Source organism: Grampus griseus, assembly GCF_964374135.1.
Source record: "Grampus griseus genome assembly, chromosome: 10".
Taxonomy (NCBI): Eukaryota; Metazoa; Chordata; class Mammalia; order Artiodactyla; family Delphinidae; genus Grampus; species Grampus griseus.
In genome coordinates, this window is record NC_139004.1 from 21,623,668 (window position 1) to 21,630,576 (window position 6,909).

The following is a 6,909-nucleotide window of genomic DNA, read 5'->3' on the forward strand; positions in this document are numbered from 1 at the left end:
AAATTTGTATTCTTTTCTCCTTAAAACTTTCTGTGGAAGGCACCCTTTGTTAAGCCCTTTGTCTAAAGGGAAATTGCCAACAAACCTGATGAGATTCAGAACACCACTATAATAACATGTCTCTGTACAAACTTCCTTCTGGATAGCACGTTTCCTAAACAGATAAAGTCAAGGTTATCAATGAAAGGCAGTAGAGCAGAGGTTAAAAGCAGAATGCATGGGTATGAATCCTTACTCTGCCTGTTACTAGTTATATGACCTTGGCTTACTTTCTGTGCCTCAGGTCTCCCATCTGTAAAACGGTGGTAAAATGGTTATCTACCTCATAAGGTAGGAATTACATAAGTGACCAAATGTAATGGGTTTAGAACAGTGCCTGACACATAGTAAGTGCTATGTTAGCCTCTGCCAATAGCGCAGTTAAGTCTTCTTGTTTATCAAAATGCATCATGTTCAGCATTTTCTTCCCCCCAGACTGCTTAAATTAGTTAACTGGCATTTGATCTTCATGAATTCACTGCATTTGTTGCTGTTGTGTGTGTTTTAAAATAATTCCTGTAATGTTAACAATTACCCTAATTCTGAACTGCTCCCTGCTCCCTAAATACCTAACCCCAAACCCAGCCCGGACGGGCCCACCCGTACACCGGCGGAGAACACCACCCCGGTGACCCTCACTGGGGCACCCACCCGCCAGCTCTTGTCTCCTGGCGGTTTCCAACCCCCGGCGCCGGGTCCAGCTCACAGCGCCGTTTACCGGGCCGCAAATCCCTGCCCGGGGAGCTCTGGAACCTTTAGCTACCGGAAGTGGCTGGGAGTCGCGAGAGCGCTGAAAAAGGGGGCCGGTCTTTCCCGGGTTCAGAAACACTGAGGTTGCCTTGCGCACTAAGGGAGAGGAAAACTGGCCTCTGTTTAAACTTCTCTGATCCTTAGGGGAAATGAGGGCCCAGGATGAAATGGGTGAAGAGTACCGCCGCTAGTATTCTTTAAACCTGGATTCAAATTCCCGCTCCACCACTTTCCTGTTAGGATCAAGGGCAATGTTTTTAACCTCTCTAAGCCTCGGTTTCCTTGTTTGTGTAAATCAGAATAATATAGTGCCTGTTTCATAGGATGGTTGTGACGACTGTGAGAGTGCACGTAAAAAACCTAGTCTTTAGACGTTTCCCTCCCCTCCCCTATCACTCATCCATGTCAGACAAATAGGACTAATTAACCAACTGTCACTTTTGCTTTTCTGGAGCTCGTGTGAAGAAAAGTAAAGTGCAAGACTTGAGTAAGGGAGAAACCAAGAAGAATACAAAAGATTGACAGTCATTGTGAGCTTCACATAGTTGCCCATCCCAGCATTTTCACCTCACTTGGCTCCTGACACATGGTAGGTTCTTGATAAGTACTTACTTGGATGAATGAGGACAGATCTAGGGAAAAGGAATTAAAGAACAGAAGGGAGAAAGTGAATCAGACTGACTAAATTTAGCTAGTTGACAAAACAAGCGAAACCACTTTTCTCGTCAGAAATGTATGGTAGTCACTAGGCTCCTGTGTCAGACAAAGGACTTTACTTAATGACACAAGCATCATGAGCTTCATGCTCCCCTTGTCCTCAAAGCCAGAGGAGTGCCGAGGAGGGGCCCCAGTGGGTACTGCTCACACAATGGGTTTGCATCCTAGCAGAGGAACCCCAAGCATAGGAAAAGCCGGTCTTTGCCCAGCCTTGCCCCAGAGTGAGGCAATATCTTTATTATCCTGGTCAGGAAACAAATCTGCTCCACAAAGAGATACAAACATCTTTGAAAAGATAATCTGAAAGAAAATCTGTCAGAACCCTTGGAGAAATGTGAGAGATCCTTGGAGAATTGTTTCCCAGCACTCTAGGTAATAGCATCTGGGGTTAGAGGAGATGTCAGCCTTTTTTTTTTAAACTTTATATACATCAAGATTCTAGTTTTTATCATATTTTGTTATTTTAATTTTTAAAAATATAATAAAAATAAAAGGCAAACAGAAGTTTACATTTGTTTTAGTAAGGGATAAGGAGCCACTCAGGGTCTGTGACTGGGGAAATTATAATGATGTTTAAGGAACATGAATCTAGTAAACATATCTGGAGTGGACTAAAGTTATGAAGATTATCTCAAGGCTGCAGTCATGTAGGTATGAGGTAATTAAAGGAAGGTGGCTATAATAGAGAAGAGCAACATTTCAAAGGAGAAATCTGCTGCCTCCCACCCTAGAATTGATTTAAAGCAACTTTCACCCGGCCCACAGGGCCCCCCATCAAAACCAGTTCTCACAGTGAAAATTTAAAGTCACCACTCTGCAGTAATAATGAGGATATGGCAACACCAGTCACAAATCAAGTAGGTGGCCTGGCTCAGCTCCTAGCTGAGAAGCTGTACCTGTGCCTTGTGGCCTCCCCTAGCTCAGCAGGCCTATCCACCAAGCTTGCAACTTCTGCCCTGCTCACTGTTTTGCATTTTTATTCTGTTTCTGATCAGTAGAGATTCAAAGAATGTTTCAACCTAAATGTTTCTTTTTTCCACTTTTTTATATTAACCCATTTCTATGTTTAAAGCAGCGTGGATTAAATACTTAACATACTCATTTACCTAGAAGACATCTGCCAACTTGGTCTTCAGCATTCATTCCCCAACTGATTTATTTAAAGTTTCCTTCTGTTCTCTGGATTGTCTCTTTCTGTTCTCTGGATTGTCTCTTTCTTTTGGGGGGGTCAGATCTCTGTTACTCTTGTCCCGCCTTTCATGCTCTGCACCTGATTTTCATTAAATGTCCTCTGGATTGGATGCTTATATTTAGGAATGGGGTCCTGTGCTGGTTAATTTAGGTAGTATGAGTTTCCGCTACAGTTGTAGGAGGCTGCTTGTGCAGCTCGTATTATCCCAATGGAAATTCTCAGTCCGGGTTGTATGTAAGTAGGCAGGCCTTCCTTTAGAGTGAGTGGGAGCAAGCAGACAGGCTGGGAGCCTACACAGTTACCAAAATGAGAACCTCTTTCTCCTCCTCCTTGTTCCATTGTAGAGGTCCAGAGTCATTTCAAATTTTGCTATGCTTCTTTCTGAGGCCTCAGTTTTCTTATTAAGAGCCCTCCCGATCATTTTAGAAAACAGGTATCAAGCTAGAGGGCAGAAGCCCCAGCTTCCAGTTAAAAAAGGGAGATATCCAACTGTCCCAAATGCAGTTCTTAAATGAATAGCCCATTCTTGCCATTTGCACCTCTTGGTCCTGAGGTTTGAACTTCTCCAGGATTCTTTTGCAGATGCATACCTGGCCCTGGTGTCTTACAGGGCAAATTCCTCTGCTTCTTCAACAATCTGATCCCAATTGCTGATTCTTTTCCAGAAATTCCTCAAAATTTCTGCTCCACTCTTTATTTTCTAGCACTGTTATTTATTTATTTTGTTTTAAATTTTTTCAGTCATTTAAGTGTGTTCTTGGGAGGGAAAGGAAGTAGATATATGTCACCCTTCCAACTTGAACTTAAAACAAGCCATGTTCTTCTATACCACCTCTCTCTCACTTTCTCATTTTTACACACCTCATTTTTGGATTCTTAGAGAAGGCTTTCTGATTAAAGTGAAATCTGAGCCAGACCTCGAAGGATGGATAGAGTTTAGGTAAGTGGAGAGTAGTAGGAAGTACACTTCTAGCAGAGGGGTCAGTATGAGCAAAAGTGTGATACTGAATGAAGTAGCAGGTATGAGAACCAAGTCACCTCCTATTAAGCCAGGCATTAAAAAGATTTGCAAAATGTGAAATGATTCCACTCCTTTTACTTTTTTTGAAAATATAGTTAAATTTCATAAAATATTAAAGTAACAAAATATGTTACTTAAGTTAACATGTAATGGGTATGTTATTGTTAAAGAATAAATATTTTTAATTCCTGTTTTAATTTCAAACAAAGCAAATCTTCATGGATATGACCCATATAAACATAAGCTCTTTGGAGTCCTCAGTAGTTTTTAAGAGTATAAAAGGAGTCATGAGACCAAAATATTTGAGAATTAATATGCTAGTCCATACACTATATGAAGTGATGCTTCTGAAACTAAAATGTAGAGCAACTACGGAAAATGTGGGAACACCCTGTGGCCCTAGGTGTGGAAAATATTTGGAGTCTTATTAAAAACTTGTCACCTGCTTATACAAATAAGGAAAGTATGAGTAACGAGGGTCTAACTTTTTTTGTGCTTTGGTGGGGCTGTCATGGTTGTTGGACCTAGCGACTCAGGCAGTTTAAAATATGTTCTAAACCCTGGTGTGGCTAATTATAGTAGTGATTTAAAAGGGTTAAATGCTTACTTCCCATAGCAGGAAGTCAATAGATAATATATCTATACCTGAAAAATCAAGAAATGGCAGTGTTAGCATGTTATTTATAAATATGGAGGTTAATATCAAGAGTAAAAGGAAAGAGTTAAAGTGGTTGTCTCTGGGGAATAGATATTGATAACGGAAGGGAAGAGTGAGGCCTGGTGTTTTTCACACCATAAACCTGAGAGTTCTATTCAATTTTATTTACTTTTTTTTTTTTTTTAGGCTGCATTGGGTCTGTTGCTGCCTGCGGGCTTTCTCTAGTTGTGGTGAGGCGGGGCTACTCTTTGTTGCGATGTGTGGCCTTCTCTTGTTGCAGAGCACAGACTCCAGGCATGCGGGCTTCAGTAGTTGCAGCACATGGGCTCAGTAGTTGTGGCTCGCAGGCTCTAGAGCACAGGCTCAGTAGTTGTGGCGCACAGGCTTGGTTGCTCTGCAGCATGTGGGATCTTCCCAGACCAGGGATCGAACCCACGTCCCCTGCATTGGCAGGTGGATTCTTATCCACTGCGCCACCAGGGGAGTCCGTACTTTTTTAAAATGTATTTTTATTAGTAAAATGCACAAATCAGGTGTGCAACTCAATGAATTTTTACATATGTATGCAACCATGTTAACTACAACTCCAATCAGTGGTAAACATTTTTTTGTCTTCTGTCACCAGAGATTAATTTTACTTGTTCATACAAGGCTACTTTTATTCAACATAATATTTTTTAGATTCATCTACATTGTTCATCTATCAGTAGCTCCTTTTAATTTCTGAGTAGTATTCCACTGTATGAACATAACACTATTTGATTCTCTGTTATCCTGTTGATGAGCATTTGGGTTTTTCCAGTTTGGGCCTACTATGAATAAAGCTGCTATGGACTTATGTTTTCATATCTCTTAGGTAAATACTTAAGGGTGAGATTACTGGGTCATAATGTAGGCATTATTTAACTTCATTAAAAATTGCCATTTTTCAAACTAGTACCATTTTACACTCCCATTAGGAGTGTATAAGAGTTCCAGTTGCTTCATATCCTCATTAGCACTTGGTATTGTCAGTCATTTTAATTTTAGCCATTCTAATGGATGTGTAGTAGCTTTAGTTTTATATTTCCTTGATGAATATGACCTTGAGTACCTTTTAATGTACTTAATGATAATTCATATATATTCTTTGGTAAAGTGTGTGTCCATAGCTTTTGCCTATTTATGTTTGTCTTCTTATGATTGAGTTGTAAGAGTTCTTTATATATTCTGGATACCGGCTATCAGAAATATGTATTGAAAATACAGAACTATGAGATATGAGGCAAGAACTATGAGATAAAAAGTAGAAATAAGTGTTTTGAAAGAGCTGAAGCACTGTAACTTCTCAATGTTTATTGTTATTTGTTTCATTGTGATGATTAGATGACAAAACTCTTAAAAACAAATCAAAGCTACTGGGGGTAGACAAAATATTTTTAGGTTAAGGTTGGGGACTGGATAGAAACATCGGTGGTGGCTATCAGCAGGAACAGATAAGGAGGGGAAATTAAGATGAAGACTGGAGGGACTTCCCTGGTGGTTAAGAATCGGCCTGCTAATGCTAGGAGACACGGGTTCAAGCCCTGGTCCCACATGCCACGCAGTAACTAAGCGCGGGCGCCACAACTACTGAGCCTGCGCTCTAGAGCCCGTGCTCTGCAACAAGAGAAGCCACCACAATGAGAAGCACTCACACCGCAACGAAGAGTAGCCCCCGCTCACCGCAACTAAAGGAAGCCTTTGTGCAGCAACGAAGACCCTACGCAGCCAAAAATAAATAAATAAATATATTTTAAAAAAAGTGAAGACTGGAGGGGAACCTGAAAACCCAAAATAAATGGGTAGTTAGAAAAAGTGTTAAAGGAATAAAAATGGGGGACCAAAGTAAAACAGTTTTCATGTGAAAATAAATTAAGGAAAAACCTCATTTAAATTGGAGTCAGGAAGCCCTGAAGGAGAGCTCTCACGCATGTACCACTGTTACAGCCTGCATAACCAGCAGGAATAAGGAAGATACAAATGATTTTAACGAGGTCAGCTTATACAGAATTCTTTGTATAAATTTTTCTCTGTCACAACTTCTTATCCATGATAATAAAAACGTTACTTCTCTTCTGGTACAAGGGAGGACATTTTTCACATGGGAACTGCATCACCTGCTTTTAAGAAGATCACTTCTTGTCCTAGCAACAAGGCACTGACCACTGCTTGCAGCTAATAAGAAACCGCCATAACAACTAACTCTTGTTCTTCTCCAATGAACTTTTATTCAAGACAACCCTCCCCAGTCTCCTCCTAAAACCTAGTAAAAGCTGACCTTCCCTTTGTCTCTTGCACTTGCCTATGATTCACTACAGCTTGCCTGACCGAAATTGCAATTTTCTGCTTTTCCTGCATAAACCCATTTTGCTGTTTAAAAAATTGTGTTTTATTTCTAAGGTTAACATCCACAACCTCCACCCCAAAATCCTACGTAGTCTGAAAAGTTAAAATTGTAAGGGTGTATAAAGAATGAACATAGATTTGAACTTAGGTTTTTCGAAATTTGTG